Source organism: Vombatus ursinus, unplaced genomic scaffold (assembly GCF_900497805.2).
Source record: "Vombatus ursinus unplaced genomic scaffold, bare-nosed wombat genome assembly UNPS02009770.1, whole genome shotgun sequence".
Taxonomy (NCBI): domain Eukaryota; kingdom Metazoa; phylum Chordata; class Mammalia; order Diprotodontia; family Vombatidae; genus Vombatus; species Vombatus ursinus.
The window spans coordinates 17062421-17083449 of NW_020949548.1; the positions used below are offsets into that span (position 1 = coordinate 17062421).

General features: G+C 38.0%; 1 protein-coding gene across 1 annotated transcript in view; it reads right to left on the reverse strand.

Annotated features, from left to right (window-relative positions):
* Positions 1–21029, reverse strand: part of SOX6 (SRY-box 6) — a 364739-nt gene that overhangs the window by 100965 nt on the left and 242745 nt on the right. The window lies entirely within an intron of this gene.

Here is a 21029-nt window from a genome sequence, read left to right on the forward strand (position 1 = left end):
CCACTTTCAAGTGATTAAACCAGAAAAGAGAGTATTGCAAAATAGTCATGTTCATAGCCTCTTCTTTTATTTTCATTTTTTGTTTCATTTCTTCCATTCAGAGAAATAATTGTTACTTTGGTTTTGAGGGCCAATTCTACCTACTCCCCTTCTGAAGGCTGCTGAAAATCTTCCAGGGTCTCAGTGAGGGTACCTTGAGATTACTCAGTATCAGAGAGGAGCATTAGGGAAACCTGAATGACCCCTTCATGACATGATCAGTTGCTCATGTGCTCTCTCTGACTCTCTTTGTCTCTCTCTGTCTCTCTTTGTCTGTATCTCTGTCTCTCTCTCTCTGTCTCTCTCTCTCTCTGCCAGATGGAATACCTTATGAATCAGCAAGAGGGTTCTATTAGCAGATCATGAGCAGAAGGTCAATGGTTTATTGGGTAGAGTGATGTAATATTAAAGGCTAGGAAGCTGATGGGTCAATGAGCTTATTAATAATTCACTTGAACACTTGTTATTGCAGATTAACCAAATATCTGTCAAAATAAGATGGAATTTCGTACTCATCAAAAATATTTCAGAGGCTTTCTTTTTTGCAATGTTTACTTCTCCATCACTAATTTATAAGTCAATTCTCTTCAAATTAATCAACAATTAATAAGTTCCGACTATGTGCAAGGTTCTGAGCTAAGTCTCCTCTAAAATCCCATCTTCTATAAAAGAGGTTTTCACCATCCTCTTAGTGCTTTCCCTCTGAGATCATCTCTAATTTATGCTGTCTATGATTTGTTTGTATATAGTATTTGCATGTTGTGTCCTCCATTAGACTGGGAGCTCCTTGAGGACAGGGATTGTCTTTTGCCCTTCCGTGTACCCCCAACACTTAGAAGAATGCTTGGCAGAAACTTCAGAAATGCTTGTTGATTATCTGATTGATCAATTTCTGGGGAGATAAATACAAAGATGTAATTGTCCCTGCCTTTGAAGAGTTAATATTATTAATTTGGTTTTAATCGGTCATTGCACATTACTGGACAAAAATCTGGCTCTTAAGCAGTTGTAGTGCTAGGGGAAAGAAGAGTCAGCTAGCAGATGGGGTGCGAGGAAGCCATTTTATTTTTTAATTCCAATATTTCTTAGATCTCTACTCTGTGGCCCCCTCCCATTTGGGGCAAAGTCGTGGTCACCTGATGTAAATACACAGCTTCAGTGTGTTAAGGGGCTATCATTCAGAGTGGCCCCCAGATTATTTATGCCTCTATGTCATCCTTTGACGGAATTCTCTTATGTTTTTGTGCTTGCCGTGGGTCAGAGGTTCACATCAGCACTTCTTTCTGTCACTCCTTATATGTTTTACTATAATTTACAGCTCAGCAAGAAGACTCATAAAACAAAAGTGTCTATTTTTCTTCAGCAACTAATTCTCACTAATCAAAGCTTTCCAGCCAAACGGCCCAGCATGAAACTCGGCATGGAAAATATGCAGGGAACAAAGCGCTTTGTCAAATAACACATCTCATGATGTAAACACATATGTCTCCTATAGGACATTTTATCGCTTCCACATTATCGGCATACAAAAGAAGCATTCTTGTCGCAGACCTGGTGCGACTGTGGAGTCATCCTCATTGGAAACAAGAGCCTGATTAGGTTCCCACACAGATATGAATAGACTTTCCTTTTTTAGCGGAATAGCTGCCTTTATTCTTAAGAAAAAAAAAAGAAAGAAAGAAAGAAAAGAAAAACAGACTGGTGATTGTCACCCTAAAAACATGGAACTGTACTTGGAGACATTTGTTTCTTTTTAAAAAAAAATCATCTAATGGCATTACTGTCCCTTCTGGAAAGTCTGAGTTCACGCACAGCTGTGTGGCTCCGAAGGAAGAACTCAGCAGGCTCTAAGTCTATTGGGTCTCTTGTCTGCTAATAAAGTCCACAACAGTCTGCAGCGCAGATGTGGAGAGGATCTGTTAAATAAGTCAGTGGCAGAGATCCTGACCCCAGCCAAGGCACATTTTATTATTCCGGAAGGAGGAATAATTGTAAGGCATTAACAATTAGAGGGACTATGTCTATTCTCCTTGTTCCAGTGTTTGGGAGAGATACAATATCAAAGCTACCTACCTTCCAGAAAGAGAATGTGCAGTGGATGATGGGACTTAGCACAAATGGCATGAAGCTCAATTATGGGGTTTCCCAGAGTTCCCACAAAGGGGTTGGACCTTGCTTTGGCCTCTCTCTTAAAGAGCTCATTTATTCAGTATGTATCATTACGCTTGTTCTACAGTCTCATTGGCCACAGTGTGTTATTGTCCTAAGGTGGTCATCAATCTCAACAAATAGAGTCACTTGACTATTAGGTTTGGGATAGCAAGAATTGAAATTAACAAACTAGAGATAAAATTAATGCTGCAATACCATGTTATAACAAAATGGGCTCATGATACTATGGCCTCAGTTATACCATGAAATAAACCACAACCACCTCAAACCCCATAAAGTCAGGCAGTGCATCTCTCTAGTTCAGGGGTTCTTAACCTAAACATCCAAGGATAGGTTTCATAAGGTTCATGAATTTGGTTGGAAAAAAAAATTGGATGGAATAAAAATTACATCTTTATTTTCACTACCCTTTGGTTTCCTTTGTATTTTACTTCATGCATTTAAAAACATTTTGAGAAGGGGTCCACAGACTATCAAAGGGGTCCCTGACACATGAAAGAACCCCTGAGAATGCATACTCTAGCTTTTGAAGAGCCTTTAATCTCAGCATTACAATAGAGTTATAATCCTTTTCTTTTTAACAATATGAACCACTATGGCATAATGGGTAGATGACTGACTATAGAATTAAGAAGACCTGGGTTCAAGTCCCACTTCTGACAGACACTGTGTGCCCCCAGGCAAGTCACTTAACTTCTCAATATCCCAGATCTCTAAGAATAAGTTTCAGACAAGTAGCTGTGTTGGGATATTCAACAGCAGGTATTCCCCAAATAAAAGAAATTATAGGTCTACACTCCCTCCACGCAATCCCTCAAAAAAAAAAAAAAACATATACCACCACCACTCCCACAAAAAAAAAAAAAATCTGTGTTGAAATGCAGGCTAAATGTATCTCAAGGAATTCTGAAAGCCTCAGCTAGAAAAGAATGAAGACTTGAAAAATACCATTTACCAGTTTATTCATCCTAACCATTTGTTTATAGAATCATGGGATTTAGGTATTTAAAGTACCTTAAAAACAAACTCAGGAACTATATAAACACAATTACAAAATATTTTTCACACAAATACAGATCTAAACAACTGGAAAAACATTGTTCATGGGTAGGTTGAATCAATATTACAAAAATGACAATTCTACCCAAATTAATTTACTTATTCAGTACCATACCAATTAAACTACCAAAAATTATTTTATCGATCTAGAAAAAATAATAATGAAAATTCATCTGGAAGAACAAAAGGTCAAGAATATCAAGGGAATCATTTTTTTTTAAAGTGAAGGAAGGTAGCCTAGCAGTACCAGATCTCAAACTGTATTATAAAGTGATAATCATCAAAACCATCTGGTACTGGCTAAGAAATAAGAGTAGTGGAACAGTGGAATAATTAGGCACGCAATACACAGGAGTAAATGACCATAGTAATCCGTGTTTTATAAATACAAGAATCCAAGTGTTTGGTACAAGAACTCATTATTTGACAAAAATTACTGGGAAAACTGGAAAGCAGTTTAGCAGAAACTAGATATAGACCAATGTCTCACACTACATACCAAAATAAAGTCAAAATAGGTACATGATTTAGACATAAAGGGAAATACCATAAACAAATTAGTAGAGCATGGAATGTCTTGCCTGTCATACCTTTGGGTAAAGGAAGAATTTATAACAAAACAAGAGATAGAGAACATTTTGGGGATTAAAATGGATAATTATTATCACATTAAATTAAAAAGGTTTTGCACAAACAAATCCAACACACCCAAGAATAGAGGGAAAGCAGAAAACTGAAAAAAATTACAGCAAATTTATCTAATAAAGGCCTCATTTCTCAAACATATAGAGAACTGAGTCAAATCTATAAAAACATGAATTATTCCCCAACTGACAAATGGCCAAAGGTTACGAACAGATAGTTCTCATAAGAAGAAATCAAAGCTATCTCTAGTCATATGAAAAAATGCTCTAAAACACTATTGATTAGAGAAATGCAAATTAAAGCAACTCTGAAGTACTACCTCGCACTTAGGAGATTGGCTAATATGACAGAAAAGGAAAATGACAAATGACAAATGGAGGGCATGTGGGAAAAATTGGGACTCTAATGCAGTGTTGGTGAAGTTGTGAACTGATTCGACCATTCTGGAGAGCAATTTGGAACTATGTCCGAAGGCCTATAAAACTATTTGTACCCTTTTATCCAGTAATGCCACTACTAGACCTGTATCTCAAAGAGAGCAAAGGAAAAGGAAAAGGACCCACATGTACAAAAATATCGATAACAGCTCTTTTTGTGATGGCAAGGAATTGGAAATTGAGGGATACCCATCAATTGGGGAATGGCTGAGCAAGTTGTGGTATGTGAAAGTAACAGAACACTATTGTGCTGTAAGAAATGATGAGGAGTGTGCTTTTAGAAAAACTTGGAAAGACTTATGTGAACTGATGTAGAGTAAAATGAACAGAACCAAGAGAACTCTGTACATAGCAACAGTAATGTTGTACAATGGTCAATTGTGAATGACTTAACTATTCTCAGCATACATGAGAATATATGACCCAAGACAATTCTGAAGGACTCATGATGAAAAATTATATCCACCTCCAGAGAAAGAACTGACAATATCTGAATACAGATTGAAGCATACATTTTTAACCTTTATTTTTCTTAGGCTTTTTTTTTTGAGAGGGGAGGGAGGATTTGGTCTATTTTCTTCTGCAACATGACTAATATGGAAATATATTTTGCATGACTGCACATGTATAGTCTATATCAAATTGCTTGTCTCAAGGAGAGGGGAGGGAAGGTAGGAAGTGAGGGAGAGGAGTGAATTGGGAGCTCAAATTTTTTAAAAAACAAATGTTAACAATTGTTTTTACGTGTAATTGGAAAAAAATAAAATATAAAAAAAATTTTAAGTAAATGGGGAAAAAAACATGCTAGGGATCATCTAGTCTATTCCCACTTACTTTATAGATGAGGAAACTGAGGCCCAGAAAAGATACTTACTTTATAAGAATTATCAACTCATCCATTTATTCCCCAATTGAATAAACTATATCTATATCTACTTCTTTACCTGTCTCTTGAATATATATGTGTGTGTGTACATATATATATAGTATGTGTGTATGTATGTATATATGTGTGTGTATATATGTACATGCATATTAGTTTTCCCCATGATACGAATTAGATTCATTTCTTAATAGTTTTATATAAATGGAATCTTGGTATGCCCAATCATATTTTCCCATTGTCTTTCATTTTAAAATTAGACACTTATGTCTCTGAAAATGGCATTAGCTTCAAGATCTAATAAAATTGCACTTAAGAATTCAACTTTTAAAAATTACATTTAAAGGAAAAACTAACCTTTGCTAGTAAAATAATAAAGATGATAATTATATTCAAAGTCAGACAAGAAGCACCAATGAATAGTCCCTAGAGTTATTTTTTAGAATTAGAACCAAAACTTAAAAGTCTAGGCCGGGAAAGTCAACTGCAACTGCTTCATTGAATAGAACCCACTGGATTAGCAAGCAGCAGAGTCTCCTCAAACCTCTTCCTTGCCAAGCGAAGGCAGTAGAATGTAGATCTGTCTTTGGCTACTCAAGTCCTGTTCTGGACTTGGTGAGTACTACTGGCCTTTAGAAATGATAAAGGGGATCTGGGGTGAGGGGAGGAGGAATGCAGGAGCACTGTCGGGACAATGACCTAAAATATATCAATCATTAAATGGACAAATAGGGCAGTGTTTTTATTGGCACACATATGTGCTCACACACACACACACACACACAAATAAACAGATGAGCACATCACTCACTCAAAGTGCCACAGGGGCCTATGTACTTGGTATACAACAAATTGTCAGCTATACATACTAATTTGCAAATTTTATAAGTTTTAATATCTGCATGATGGGATCAATCTAGATTCAGTTTTAGAAGGTCATAATTGGGGAATGTAGACTGCCATGGTCAAAAGTACATATGACTGAATAAATGTGAATTGCAAATTATGTGGAGACACTATTCATACCAAAATACAGAGAACAAAAGTATAGGTTAATTGACCTCACAAAGAATTGAATGAGGCAACATGTTAAAGAGGAAAGCTTGCTGGAGTGTGAATATGAAGAAACATGGTGTCAAATCTTGGCAATGGATATTAGTTACATAATCAATGGCAAGCTACTGAGCCTGGGCCTCAGTTTCCTCATCTGTCAAAGTAGGGATGAGAATATCTGAGTACCTCCCTCACATTACTTTTTGTGAGGCTCAAATGAGAAAAAGGTATGAAACACACTTTCAAGCACTATATAAACATAAGTTATTATCATTAACTGCCACATGAAAGGTTTATTTTAGCCAAAAGAATGGTACAATATATTTCCTATTTAAATCCATTAAGATTCTGCTTAGTATAGTCAGCTCCTTCAGTTCTAGAAGCGGAAAAAGAGCAACCTCCACTCTGAAGGCATTCATTGCCTACTAGACTCCCAGGATAATAATAGTAATGATGATGCTAACTAGGACATATCCTAGTTATCATCAACAGTCTGAGTTTAGTGACATATACATATATTCTAAATATATATGGTATATATAAAACTTTACAAAGTACTTAACAAATCCTTAATTTTATGCAAACAACAATCCAGCAAGGTAGGTGCTATTACAGTTATTATTTTATAGATAAGGGAATTACAACAGGTAGAAGTGACTTGCCCGAAGTCATACAACTAAAGATCAAATTTGAACTCAGATCTTCCTGATTCCAAATCCAAAACTCTATCCACCATTAGACCATTAGACCATTAGAGTTGAAAGAGGCCTTAAAGGCAGATAATTTGGCCTTTTCCATATTTTATAGACGAATAAACTATTAATTGTGTTATACATTTGTAATTGTACTGATCCTTCTATGTGTCTTTACCTTGTACCAGGCTTCAAATTCCTTGGGGGTGGTGATTAGCATTTTACTTATCCTTATCTCCCTGTCAGGGTCTGACATATATTTAGACATTCACTGAACATTTGTTGAGTAAGTGAATGAATTTCTATTCAATCAAGAAACACCTAGAACTGCATCAAGAAACACCGAGAACTGCATCAATCAGAGCTAAGAAGAATCAATTACAGCCCCAAGACACAGGTCTAAAATTGTGCTACACACACACATACGTACGTGTGTGTGTGTGTGTGTATGTGTGTATATATGTGCCTGTGGGTGGGTGTGTATGTGTGTATATATGTGCCTGTGGGTGTGTGTGTATGTGTGTATATATGTGCCTGTGTGTGTGTGTGGAGAGAGACAGTAAACTATTAAGCAGTTTATTCATTGATTTAAATAGGAAGTATGCTGTAAATAGCACCTACCCCACTAGTAGGGATCAAATAGAATATTTTTTTGTTTTTTTTTATTTTTGCTTTTTGGTGAGACAATCGGGGTTAAGTATCAAATAGAATATTTGTTAAGAACTTTGCAAACCTTAAAGTGTTATATGTATCTATGTATATATTTATATATACATATATATATACACATACATATATACCTCTGTAAAAATGTATATATATATATGTATGTATGTCACTCATCACACCCAGACTATTAATAATAACTGACATACATACTACTTATTATTATTAACAGCATTATCATCATCGTTGTTATTATTCGTCTGTGGGTCTAGTATGCAATGAATATCTTTGGAGTACACACAGCTGTTTTCTTATTCGAGAACCGAAAGATTTGACTCTTAAGTAGAATATTCATTGATTTCAATGGGAAGCAGACCATTCCATTCCTTTGGCTAAAAGAAACCTTTCATGGGACAGTTAATGATAACATATATATGTGAGTAGCCCACTGTCCAGTGGAGGCTATGAGCTTTGTATGCAACACAAGAAACCAGAAAATAAGTCCCATTTGGCCACATGGAGTGGGATTTTCTGGCATCAAAAATACATGCGATTACAGAAAATGGCATTGGAAAATGCTTCCTCGGTGTGCCCCAGCCTTCTTTCTCCCTTCCTTGTCTACTCTTTGACCGATCTCTGTTACTATCTAAAAGACGTTGTCTTTTCCCTTTCTTTCTGCTGCCTCAAAGCACATAGGCTAACTACAATGTTCACCACCAGCATCACTTAAGGTCAAGACAGTAAAGATGAGCCAGATGAATATTAGCCAGGGGGAAATAAATCTACCCCCAAAAGGAGAGATTTTCTTCCCTAGGTAAGAGAGATGATGCCTGTAGAATTCCCTCTGGGGCAGTAGACAGTCCTAAGGGTGAACCACTTACTAATCAGCCTCCCTTATTGACTGTAATTCATCTCAGTTCACTTTTGTTTAAGCCGAGTGCTGGCTGCTTTGAGGAGGATCCTGGGCTAAGGCCCTTTTTGCTGTAGAGTCTGTTGTTTCTTTTGAACTGGGTCTCTGAGGCTCTGATACAATTCAATGACCAAAATAATACCTTTGTCTATTTGAGCACTAAATGGCCCATTGAAATATAGCTCAGTTACAGGGAATTTCTGTAAACGGTGCTTCCATTTTCTAAAAAAAAAATATTAATTCCTTCCCTACGCAGACTGCAGCCCCACTCAGAAAATTCTACTCAATCACTTCAATGCCAAGCTAGCAGGCCAGCTCTGGCCAGTGGTCATTCAATATAAGCTCATCTGAATACGAGAGGCTAAGAACAAACAAGGTTCTCCCTTGCTATATTATCAGGTAACACAAATCACTGCAATCTATTTGAAAGAAGGCTTCTTGAGCCCAGAGTTCTCGCTAATGAAAAATTATAAAGAGAAGAAGGCTCTAGTGAGCTACTCTGAAAGCCACTTAGCCAGTCTCCTTTGCACCAGCCTCATTCCATCCTGCCCCATCCCCAAGCTATCATCAGAGACAAGGGGGTTTCTTTCCAGCAGACAAGGCCACTGGCAGAGTATTGTTTTAATAAGGTGCCACCTCTTCATCCAGTGCCAAACTATGAAAAGTTACTTAAAGGGTATTTTTATACCCTAGTTTTGAAAAACAAAAAACAAAGCTTCTATAAGCTACTGACTTATGGTTCTAAAAAAAAAAGTTTTTCACGAACTGTCCTGAGCAATCTGTAAATTAAATCATTTGAAAGAAAGCCTTTTAATATGCTATAATTAGTCTTGTCTCTCGGAACATGACTTTACTGTAAATACTCCTTCCTGACTCTCCTTGTGTCCCAAGGTTCCTTCAAAGGAAGCAGCCGAGCGATAATTCAGCATTATTCCTGCTTCGCTGGGCTAATCACTTACAGAGCAGCAAAGACCCCCGTGCTCCCGCTGCCCGGCTCCTGCAGCCTCCTGGCCTGAGGCAGGCTTCCCAACAACCCAGCAGCATCCAGATGTCAAGAGGAATACATCCAGCTCCTGATGCAGCCTGTGCTTCATTCCAGTATGGTCTAACATCTGTTTCATCTGCTGGCATGCAACCTGCTGAACACACTCCAATCGGCAGCCCAGGCTGGGGGCTGAGGAAGGTCAGAACTCCTCAGCTAATCTGGGGACTCATCAGCTCACCCAGAGATCATGGGACTTGCCTAGCAACGCACTAAACAGTAGGGCTTTTGCACCGAGCAGAAACAAATTAATTGTTCACTTAAAATGAAAGCCTCGACATAACGATTTTCACAAAAGATAATTTTGGTCTAGCCAATGTCTGTGTAATACATCGTAATTCTTTTCATTAGACTCTGAACTCCTTGAAGGCAGGGCCTGGATCATATTTTTTATCTTTATATCAATAATCCCCAGGCAAAGGGTCCTGCAAAATATTCATTTTTTAAAGAGGTAGACAAAATGTATCAGGTTATCAAAGAAAATAGTGAGTTTCCTATCAGTGGAACTTTTCAAATAAGGCTAGATGCCCATTCATCAATGATTTTTAGGAGAGTATTCCTGCTTAGATAATGAAAAAAATAGCTCTTCTATGGTATCTTTTCCAACCTAAAGATTCTATGATTTTGTAATTTTATAATACATGTTTGTTGAATTGAACTCCTGAGCAGACATTCAGGTAAGTATATTAATTTCTTGAACCCTGATATGGGTGTGTTAACAACTGATAATTCCCTGGCTGAACATTTTCTACATGATTCCCAAAGTGACCTGAAAGATTTTACCTATTTTCCAAATTTGACAGCAAGAGAGTAAATCAGGCACCACAAGAATAGGGTTAACTATGTTTCCCACAAACCAAGATCATCAGAGAGCCTTGAAAGGTCTCAACCCTTAATCCAATAAACCCATGTGTAAAATACAACAACTTAGTCCAGAACATTGCCACTCACTATTTTAAACCCCTATCTGGAGCAAGAGTGAAAAAGAAAGTTTCATAAACACTATTGTATAATCAAGAACTTTTATGGCATCTGATTTATATTGTGTTTATCCCCCTCCTTCTTTTTCTCATCTTTTTCTTTTTTTTTTCTTTTTAACTATAGAAAGGAGATAGAAGCTCCAAAACACATATTACATATTTCATAGCAATAAAAAAGTTGCTTTGGTAGAAGTGCTGATTTCCTGTGCTTGTTATGATCATCCTGATGTGAATGCATGTTTGCATGATAAATACTCAGATATATGCCACAGAGTGTTCTTTGTTGGGTCAATGTCAAGGTAGAGAGAAGTCTCTTAAGGAATAGCCCAAGGATTTGTCCTTGGCCTTGGGATGTTGGACAATTGTTTAAACCAATTGCTGGGATGAATGAATACATGGATCCCTTGGTCTGACATTAAAGAATGGAGTCAGGATGCAAAAGGGTCTTGATAGGATAGAACGATGGACCAAATCTGATAACACAGAATTTACTAGGGAGAACGTTAAAGAATTCCTTGGGCTCAAAAAAAAAAAGTCAATGTCAAAAGACTTTAAGTTTCTTCCTATTGCTCCTAAGAGGAGCATTGGGGAAAATGTGGATAGACAACAGTTTCTACACAAAAACTAGGGGGGGTTTTAGTGACTGGAAAGTTCAATGCATTGATGATATGACAGAGCAAAATAAAATAACAAAAACAAAAAATCTCAAATACAATTTTTGGATGTGTTAAGAACAAAGAAGGTGATAGCCCCAGTATTCTCTAACCTAGTTATACCACATGTGCAATAATGTATTTCATTATGAGTGCCACATTTTAGGAAGGATTAACAATCTGAAAAGCATCTAAAAAATATCAAATAGCATGGAGGGGGGACAGTAGCCTGAGTCATAAAAGGATCTGTTGAAGGAACTAGAGTAGAAGAGGACTATCGTGTGAGGAGGGATTAAATTCCTACTTCTTGGCCTCGGTGGGCCAAATAAAGAGTGTGAATTGCAGGAAAGCAGACTTGGATTTAGGGTAAGAGAAACTTTTCTGGCAATTGGAACTTTTCAAAAGTGGAATGGACTGCTACCTGTCACTGGACATAATAAAACAAAGGCTAGAAGACCACCTGTTAGGGATGCTTTAGAAGGAATTCTGGCTGTCCTAGAATATCACTGAAGTAATGATTCTAACTTTGAGATTCTGTGATTTTGTGATCCTGTGTCACAGTTCTGGGAAGGATAGCCACTGGGAAATCTGTCTACGTAAAAGAATGTCCCACTGGAAATAAAATGATGAAGGCAATGAGAAAGTATATTGTACTGGTCATTGGTCAGAAAGACAAATCTTATACACTATCATTTACTGGATTTTCAAAAATAACTTGGTATCTCTCTGGGTTCACTGATGATATCACTTTTCAATCATTGGGGTTTCCCCAAAGTCCCCTTTAATGACAGATGAGTTGTTTCCTAATTAATAAAGTAATTGCAGTACAGATAAGATGATAATTATAATACTATCATGGGTGATTCCCTGTCAAGGGACAAAACACAACACTTTAACAATTCCATTTCTACAATAAATGATGAGATGACTTAACAGGATAAGTTAATGTGAAATATCCCCAGATACTATGGGCTGGAAACAAGTACATAGATTAAAAGCAGTTTTATTTCAAGCATTATTAGTTAGCAGTTTTCAGACTAAGAGACAGTTAAACAAATAAAGAGAGTTTAAATGAAAATTTAAAAAAACTTAGTTATGTATGTGGCATGTATCTATTTTTTTAATCAATGATTATTCCATCTGGCAATTTTCATCATAGGGGACTGGTAATGAACTAAATTATTGTCCAAAGATTATCTTAGTGAAATTCTGAGAAGCTCATTCATCATCACCAGAGCCCTGACCATCAGCTGATGACTTTTTTTTCATCAAAGTAATTCATAAAGTGGTGCTGTAGGATATGGATACTTTCAATTGGAATCAATGAGGGGAGTACCCAGGAATATGAAATTTCAGGCCCATCAAGTATAGCTGTAAGTTTATTACCACAACTCTCAGGTAATTATGGATAATGATCAGAGCCAAAGCCAGACTGGTTATAATGGCAGCATGGGCTAGTTCAGGCATCAAATCTGATACTGTCCTAGAAGACAGAAAATGAGGGGGTTGACAAGGTGTTCTAACATAGTTTATGGCTCTAAATCTATACTCTGACCATGCTTTGATCAAAGATCTTATGATATTAGCCCTGAGTAAGCAGAGAGTGTAAGAAAGGTAAGTCACTGGTACTTAAAACTAAGATTAGCCAGAGGGAAATGAATTGAAATGATACATTTTCTAACAACAATAACTTGCATTTATATATTGCTTTAAGTTTTGCAAAGCACTTTTGTGGGGTTTAAATTGTGCAAACTCTTCTCCAAATTAACTCATTGCATGGATGGGTACACACAGAGAGACAAATATAGACTTCATAGGACACACGCTACTGCTTGCAGCTACCACACTCTTCTCCCAAGGAATCAGGAAAGGAGGCAATAGACACGGAATTAATAAATATACACTGGCTCTACTGGTCAGAAGTTTTATCACTCAGCTGGGGCACGTCTGAGGGGAAAACCCATTCAGCTGTAGCTTCAGAATCCCATTCAATTAACATATGATTAAAAAATGTTTTTGTCCTTGCTCAGCCTGTTCTGTCACCTGATATGTCAACACATTTAAATTCCATTTCTTTGTGATTTCTGTTTCTTAAATGCAGCAAACACTCTGTGGTTGGGAAATAGAGAAGAGAGTTCAGAAAGATTCAGTTATTTGGCTTTCCAACCTATTGATGTATCTTTAGCCATGCCTACTCCTTCAGCTCTCACTTAGCCCCTAACATACATTACATGAACAATACTTTCAAGCTCATATTTTGGTCAAACAACAGAAATATCTGCCATTGCTTGGGAGAGAGGGTCAATAAACACAATCCATCTGACAAACAAACCCTGCAAATAAAAATTATGAATGAATTTTGCAGAGAATAATCTTTCAGGACTCCCAATTGGAAATTATCTTCTCCCAAAGTTGGACTTCATATCACATTTGTTTTTTAATATCTCTTAATTTTTTTACTATGTTCTATTTTCCTAGACCCATAGGCTTTGGAGGTGAAGAGAACCTTTGAGAACATCTGGCTTGTCTAACTCCTTCATTGTATAAGTGAGGAAACTGAACCCCAGAGAGGATAGAATGAATTGACCAAGAAGAAGTAACTGGCAAGCAGAGTAGAAAGTTGTGAACTCAGGTCTTCTCAACTCAAAATCCTGGGTTTTTTCCATTAGGTCACATTATTGGATCAGAGCGACTTAACTTTAGTTCCATGAAAGCAGATGCTCATCAAACATTATATTTCTCTATCACTGTGCTCTGCACACATAGGAGCAATAAATGATGATCAATAAATCAATGAATAAATTAATATGCCTCAATATCCCACCCACTAAAAAAAACTCGAAATCTATTTGCAGACACTCAAGGTTCTATATGATAGAACCCACTCCTCCCCAACTCCCAAGGTGCTACCTTATGGCACTTGAGTTAAAAATGAGGTGTTTTGGAAAAAAAATTAAAAATAGATTTATGAACTATTTTAGCTGTGAGTGGCTGAAAGGGAATCTTGAGGCATAAACTTCTCCTATGTAAAAAAGAAGGAAAGAGAAATCAGATTTTCTGAAGCTAAGGTCTCATTAAAAGGCCTTCCCATCCTCAGAATCCTCCTCTAGTCCTCTAGTTTAATCTCATCTCTTCAACCCACCTGGTACCTTTCATTTCCTGTATTTTTTAACTATTCCACATATGAATTGATGAGCTTCAGGTAATTCATGAAAGGTTTTCTCACCACTCCTACCACCTTCTTCTGAACACCTCCAAAGGAGCCCCCTTAGGAAGTTTAAGCTCCTAGGGCATGGAAAGATATGGCCCCCCTGCCATCCCACCATTAGGGAGGCTGATTGATGCTTCTGGAGCCAAGGTGAAGTAGTTATCACCAGCTGTGCATCTGGGTTCCCTCAGGTTACTCTAGACCAGTGGTGTCAACTTACTGGCCCCATAATTCCCAAGTGAGGCCCAAGCCAAGTTAAAATGTAATTGGGAAATGTTTAACAAAATAAATAAAAATATAATATAACATAGGTAATATGTTCATTTGTGGTTTTTCTAAGTCAATATGCAACCCAGAGATATGTTTCTATTTGAGTTTGACAACACTGGTCTATATCCTGATCCAGCCCTGGGATGGGTCTTCTCACCATTTCCCTACCCAGTTTCCTTAGAAGCTCCAAAGGGTATGTGTGGTTTGGGGTGGCAGAAGGAGTCAGAGAGAGAAAGTGCAAAAATAAATAAGGGAGTGATTAATGGGGAACACAGACCTCCCCCCTTTCAAAGTGTCACCCCATGTCTGCTATCCTGAAAAGAAGAGATTTTCAGCTATATTTTCCCCCCTCATCATTGGGTTCACCCTTCACTCATTCATTTGGTCCATGTGAAATTCTACCCTCCCAGGTTAGCTTAACTCATATTCCAACCCTATCACAATGGAATACTTATATGATTCCAAGCTCAAGAGAATATAATCTCAGAAAGAAGTGGTCTGAACAGTAACATTTCCCAGTCCTGATGGGCTGCTCCTTCCATTTCCATTCCTCCTTAGAAACTGACAATGTCATTTAAATAAAATATGTGTTTGTATTCACTTTTGCAAAACTTCAATTGTTCTATTTCATCTTTGCAAATTTGGCAGGAATCAAATGGTTTCATTTTTGTGCATCTTCTGATTGGTATAGTCTTTCAGAGTGCCTTAAGGTTCTAATTAAGCCCCTTTCCTCCAGCTTCCTCTATACTTTATACATAATTCCCATCGAATAAAATGGAAAAATTATTTACATAGCCATTTCCCTATTTCCAAATTTTCATTTACTATTCCCTTCAATTAGGTCACTACTCACACTATCGTTATAAGAAGTAGTCGGTTAAAATATGTCCCACTAAAGCTAGGTAGTCTTTGAGTGTGCGATAAAAATCATTCTCTGAGGCTAATGAAGACAGAAACTCTGCCTGTAACAATATTAAGTTTGTTTTCTCTGGTGATTCGGAGAAGTGAGCAATCTGTCAGTAATACATGGAGTGAAATTACTTGTCTTGTAGGAATTCCCGCTGACAGTCACTCCATCTCAGGGCTGACCCAAACATCTCCCTGCTGACAAACAAATTACTCTGTCTAACTTTGAAAAGGTAACTAGCTGGTTTTTAATTTTGATTGGTCTTTCAGAATCTCTTGTCCATTTACTCAGTCCCACATTCTTCATTGTGTTAAAAAAAATAAACAAAACAGAGAGAGAGAGAGAGAGAGAAGAAGAAGAAGAAAGAAGAAAAGGAAAACCCCCTGGTTGATAGGTAGCAGTAGTTGGGGGTGATGGGGGGAAGGATTGTGATTGGGGAGAGGGCTGGCAACAAACCTGTTATTGCCTCTCTAGTAGACAGTTATGTCAGATAAAACTGTTAAGTGTGTCTAACCAACATTAAGACTGGCAGTGCCGCCAGTGACTGACTGGGTGAGTGAACACATTACCGAGACAGTATTGTAGGAATTAATTTTCTTCAATAAAGTGATTTTTAAGGCTCATATATTTCACAATCTAAACATATGTCACTGTTTCATAAACAAAATAAATGGATTAAAATAATACATTACCAATATGCTGACACATGGAGATATTTTAATTAGAAATGCTTAAGCTGTGTGATATTTAACGGCTGTATTTGCTGAAGAAGAGCATGCATCATTTAATAAGAAGGCACAGGGCAGGTGTATTGCCTCACAGGCCATGGTACCAGACTGGCGCCTAACTACTTCTAGTCTAAGCTACAATTATCAGGCAATATTTGTCTCAATAAAAAAAATTGGTTTTAAGGTTGTATCCCATTTGGAAGAAACTACATAGAGTCAATCCTCTAAAACCATTTTTTCATTGAAATAAGTCACCAAGAGCCTAGTTCCTGAGGAAAAAAAAATTATATTTCTTCATAAAAGGCCACATTTAACATCTGAGCTATTTAAAGGACCGTATTTACATGACTGTCACATTACATCGGCCCCCTTTCCCTACACATTCTTCTTGGCTTACTTTAAGGACCAATGCTAAAATAGCTGAGGAAAGCAAATGTCAACCGTGCCTTGAAATTTATATGTGTGAGAGAATCAGAATAAGTAGAAATGTAATATATTGTTTACTATACTGAGTGCCCTCTGTTCTCTAAAAGGTCAAAAGCATTGTAACCTTAGAGTTGCAGTTTCTGATTGTTCCCAGGGTTAAATACGTTATCAAAATTAATGGTTGAAACCCTGTCAACCTTCAAATAGACCAGTATACATGCCTCCATCTGCTGAATGGTTCAACTAAAAATAGAATTCTTTTTGGCCTTCACTCTCACAATACTGTGCCCCTGAGGCACAGTGAGCAGAGCCTTGGATCAGTACCCAGTACAACAACCAAAGGTCATTACTGTGTCTCTAATTTAAAGGAAGAAAGGAAGAAGAAAAGGAAAGAAGGAAGGAAGAAGGAAGGGATAGAGAGAGAAGGAAGAAAGAAAGAAAGAAAGAAAGAAAGAAAGAAAGAAAGAAAGAAAGCAGGGAGGCTAGGGGAGGAAGGAAGGAAAAGAGGGAGGAAGAGGGGGGAAGGCTGGGAGGAAGGGAGGGAGGGAGGAAGGAAGGAAAGAAGGAAGGAAGAAAGGAAGGAAGGAAAGAAGAAAGGAAGGAAGGGGTCAAATCAGGTTAATATGAAGAAGGTCTTTCCATTTTAAATACCTTTGCTTCCTTCAATTATAGAACTTCAACCTTCCAGATTATAGCTGCAAATGCTGTTGAGACTTGCCCAGCCTCATTCGTGACAAACTTTGAAGGACAAAATAACTGGGGCAATTCAAGCAGGGAGATAAGTTTGGAACCCCAGTGAGTGCCGTGCATATGTGGCACATGTCTATGCGCGTGTATGTATTTGACATAGGCTTTTTTTTTTCCTGGGGAACCTGTGTTTAGGAATAAATTCGGCTAACATAATTGTAATGCTTCATTAGTATCAACAGTTTATCATAGCTGTTGACAGAGCTGTGGCATTTCCTTGTTTAGCTTGCAAACAGATGGGGGTAGGAAGGAGGAGACAGAGAGAATATCCTTAGCTCCAAATGAAAGCAGTTCTTATAATAATAATACTTTTCAAACCTGCTGTAAAATTTGGAGAGGGAGGGATTATCCTACTCCAGTTTTGTCATAGATTTCATGTAGCAGAATCTGTATGTAAGAACTAAAGAGATAGGTGTCAGCCGAGCTGTTCTGGGATTTCCCAGGCATCAAATTGTAACCACGCTGGGAAGGCTTGGGAAACCCGCCTGGCAAGCAGGCTCAGCCTTTGCCAAATAATGTGCCATGTACTCTCCAGTTTGGGTAAGATTTCCTGACAGACAAGGGGAAATTTGAGAGAAATGAGGAGGGAAAACAGGGCAAGACGCAGAGGGGCTACGAAGAGCTCCCGGTCAGTCAAAATTTCAAATGAAAACTGCATGGGCTCCCTCATTAATAGACTCCCTATTCGCCCTAATTAAAGCAACTGGCATGTGACATGTGTTGTGCAGATGGATCAGCAGTGGTATACACAGCACTGTGTGGACCTGGCACACAGAAATCTGGTTTCATGTTTTCCAGCAACCAAACAGACGCCAGATTTTTAGATGCTGGAGTGAAAAGAAGAGAGAGACAGAGAGAAAGGGAAAGAGCTCCAGAGAGATAGAGAGCAGGGTTTAAGGAAGGAGATAACGATGCAAAGAGAAGCAGACATGGAAGGACGGGGAAAGGCAGAAAGATATTGGGGGAGGGGAAGGAGGTGACAATTGGGTACCCAGACCCAGGGGAGAAATAAAAGACAAAGGGTAGAGACTGTCTGGGGTCTGAGCCAAAGCCACCTGTCTTCATGGTCCTGCCAAGCACTCAGAGTCTTTCACACATTCTGTCCCAGGTAGGCAGACCTGTTTAACTATAATCACAAAATGTCTAATGTTCAGGTGACTCTCTGCTTTCTCTCCCCAAGACACAATAGATACTAATACTAATGCCAACGCAAATACTAACTTTCCTGTTACAAATATAGACCTCAAAGTCTCCTGGAAAACCCTACCACTAAATCGTACTGAAAAAAATAAAAACATTATCACAAATGAAACTGTTGCCCACAGAGACATAACAATGATCCATCAACACTTTAATGTTTTAAGTAGGTGGGGCCACCACCAAATACTCATAATCTCCAACCAAATGGAAGTAAAATTTTTCAAAATATAGAAACCTAGCAGAGGAGGTCAAAATCACATGAGAGTTAGATAGATGAGGGGCATCTCTTCCCTGTTGGTGCTGAATAATAATAATAATGATAATAATAACAACAACAACAATAATAATAATAGCTAGCATTTATACAGTGCTTTAAGGTTTGCAAAGCCCCTTACATATGTAATATCATTTGATCCTCACAACTACGCTGAAAGGGAGGCACTCTTTTTATCCCCATTCCTTATTTGCAGATGAGGAAACTGAGCCTGAGAGAGATTAAGGGACTTGCCCTGGATCACAGAGCTAATAGCTAGGACTGGATTTAAACTCAGCTCTTCCTGTCTTGAGGTCCAGTGCTCTATCCACTGTGCCACCTAGGTGGAACTGTACTGAGGATGCTTTCAGTAAGTCTACCAAAGAGGAGCTTATATCCAAATACTTTTATTCAACTACTACAACAAATATTTTATCAACTTTTGTAGGAGTCCATAGAACATTTAAGATAAAAGAATACTGGCAGGTTAGTGACCCGTTCCAGTTGTTGTTTCTATCTGAACTTCATCAAAAATGATGATAACAAGATAATAATAACACCAGCAGTTCATATTTAGGCTTCACTTAATTATCAAAGAACTAAGGGATATGGAGCCTTCTAGAGAGACAAAGCAGTCTTTAGGAAAGACATCCCATGCAGGTAGAAGACAGAACTACCTCTGTTCTAGTGGATGGCGAGTCATGCCCCATCAGAACCTCTCCCTTCCCCTTCTGTCCTCACCCCCAACACATATCCCCTAGTGAACAGAAAGTAGAGGAGAGAGGACACTGTGAATTACTTCCCAAACTACATCAATACCAGCATCTTATCGTTTTCTCTCTCTTCCAAAGAACTGATTTTGCCTATTATTTGCCAAAATATAAGGTTTAAAAGAAAGAAATGAGGGAGGATAAGATGAAGGAGAGAAAGGGGAAAAGGAAAAGATAGGGAACAGCAAGATTGACTTTTCCCAACTATCTAATATTAAATACTTCAGATACCCAAAGCAAATAGGGGCAGGCTTGGGGGCAACCTTACAATAGTAGAATTATTTTTTTTGAGCAAGTTGGATTCATGGTCGTGGGCTGGGAGTTGGAATCATGATCATGTGTAGGAACCCTACAAAAATATTCCAAACCCTAAAAATGAAAATGTGTTTCAAATTTATGTAACTTGTTTTCTTTGCTTTGAATAGAACAGAAATTAAGCATTCTCCTAAATCTCCCTCAATGAAGAATGATAGAATCATATATGTAAAATGAGAAGGGACCTTAAAAGTCATTAAGTTCAGTGCCCTTATTTTACAGCTGAGAAAGCTGAGGTCCAGCAAGGTGAATGGTATGCCTAGGGCATTGTCATTATTGTTGTTATTGCTCTTCAGTGGTTTTTCAGTTGTGTCCAACTCTTTGTAATCCCATTTTGGGGTTTTCTTGGCAAAGATAGTGGAGTGATTTGCCATTTCCTTCTCCAGCTCATTTTACAGATGAGGAACTTGAGGCAAACGAGGTTAAGTGACTTGCCCAGGGTCACACAGCTAGTAAGTGTCTGAGGCTAGATTTGAACTGAAAGAAGATGAATCTTCCTGATTCCAGGTGTGACACTCTATCCACTGTGCTACCTAGACGCCCATCTAGGGTCATACAGCTAGCAAATATCTGATGCAGGATTCAAACCCAGGTCTTCTTGACTCCAAGTTCAACACTCATGACTCAGTAGAATATGGAAAAGGAAGATGAGTCATCTGTATAATGTAGGATCATGATTTTCCAAAGCTAACACCACTGAATCAGCTTCTAGAAAGCAAAGAACAAGGAGGAACCAATGGAAATGGACAACGTTGGGATTCTCCTGGAACTCTGCCTTAGACTGAGTCTACCAGAGAAGAAAGATCTGGGATAACAGAAAGCACCCTCAAATGGAAAGAAAACTGGGTCCTGGTGGCTGATCTACTAATAACTTGTGTAGTATTGAGCATGTCTCTTCATCACTAAGTGCCTCAGTTTCCTCATCAACAAAATCATAACCCCAGTCCTACCAGTCTCACAGGAATAGGTCTTGA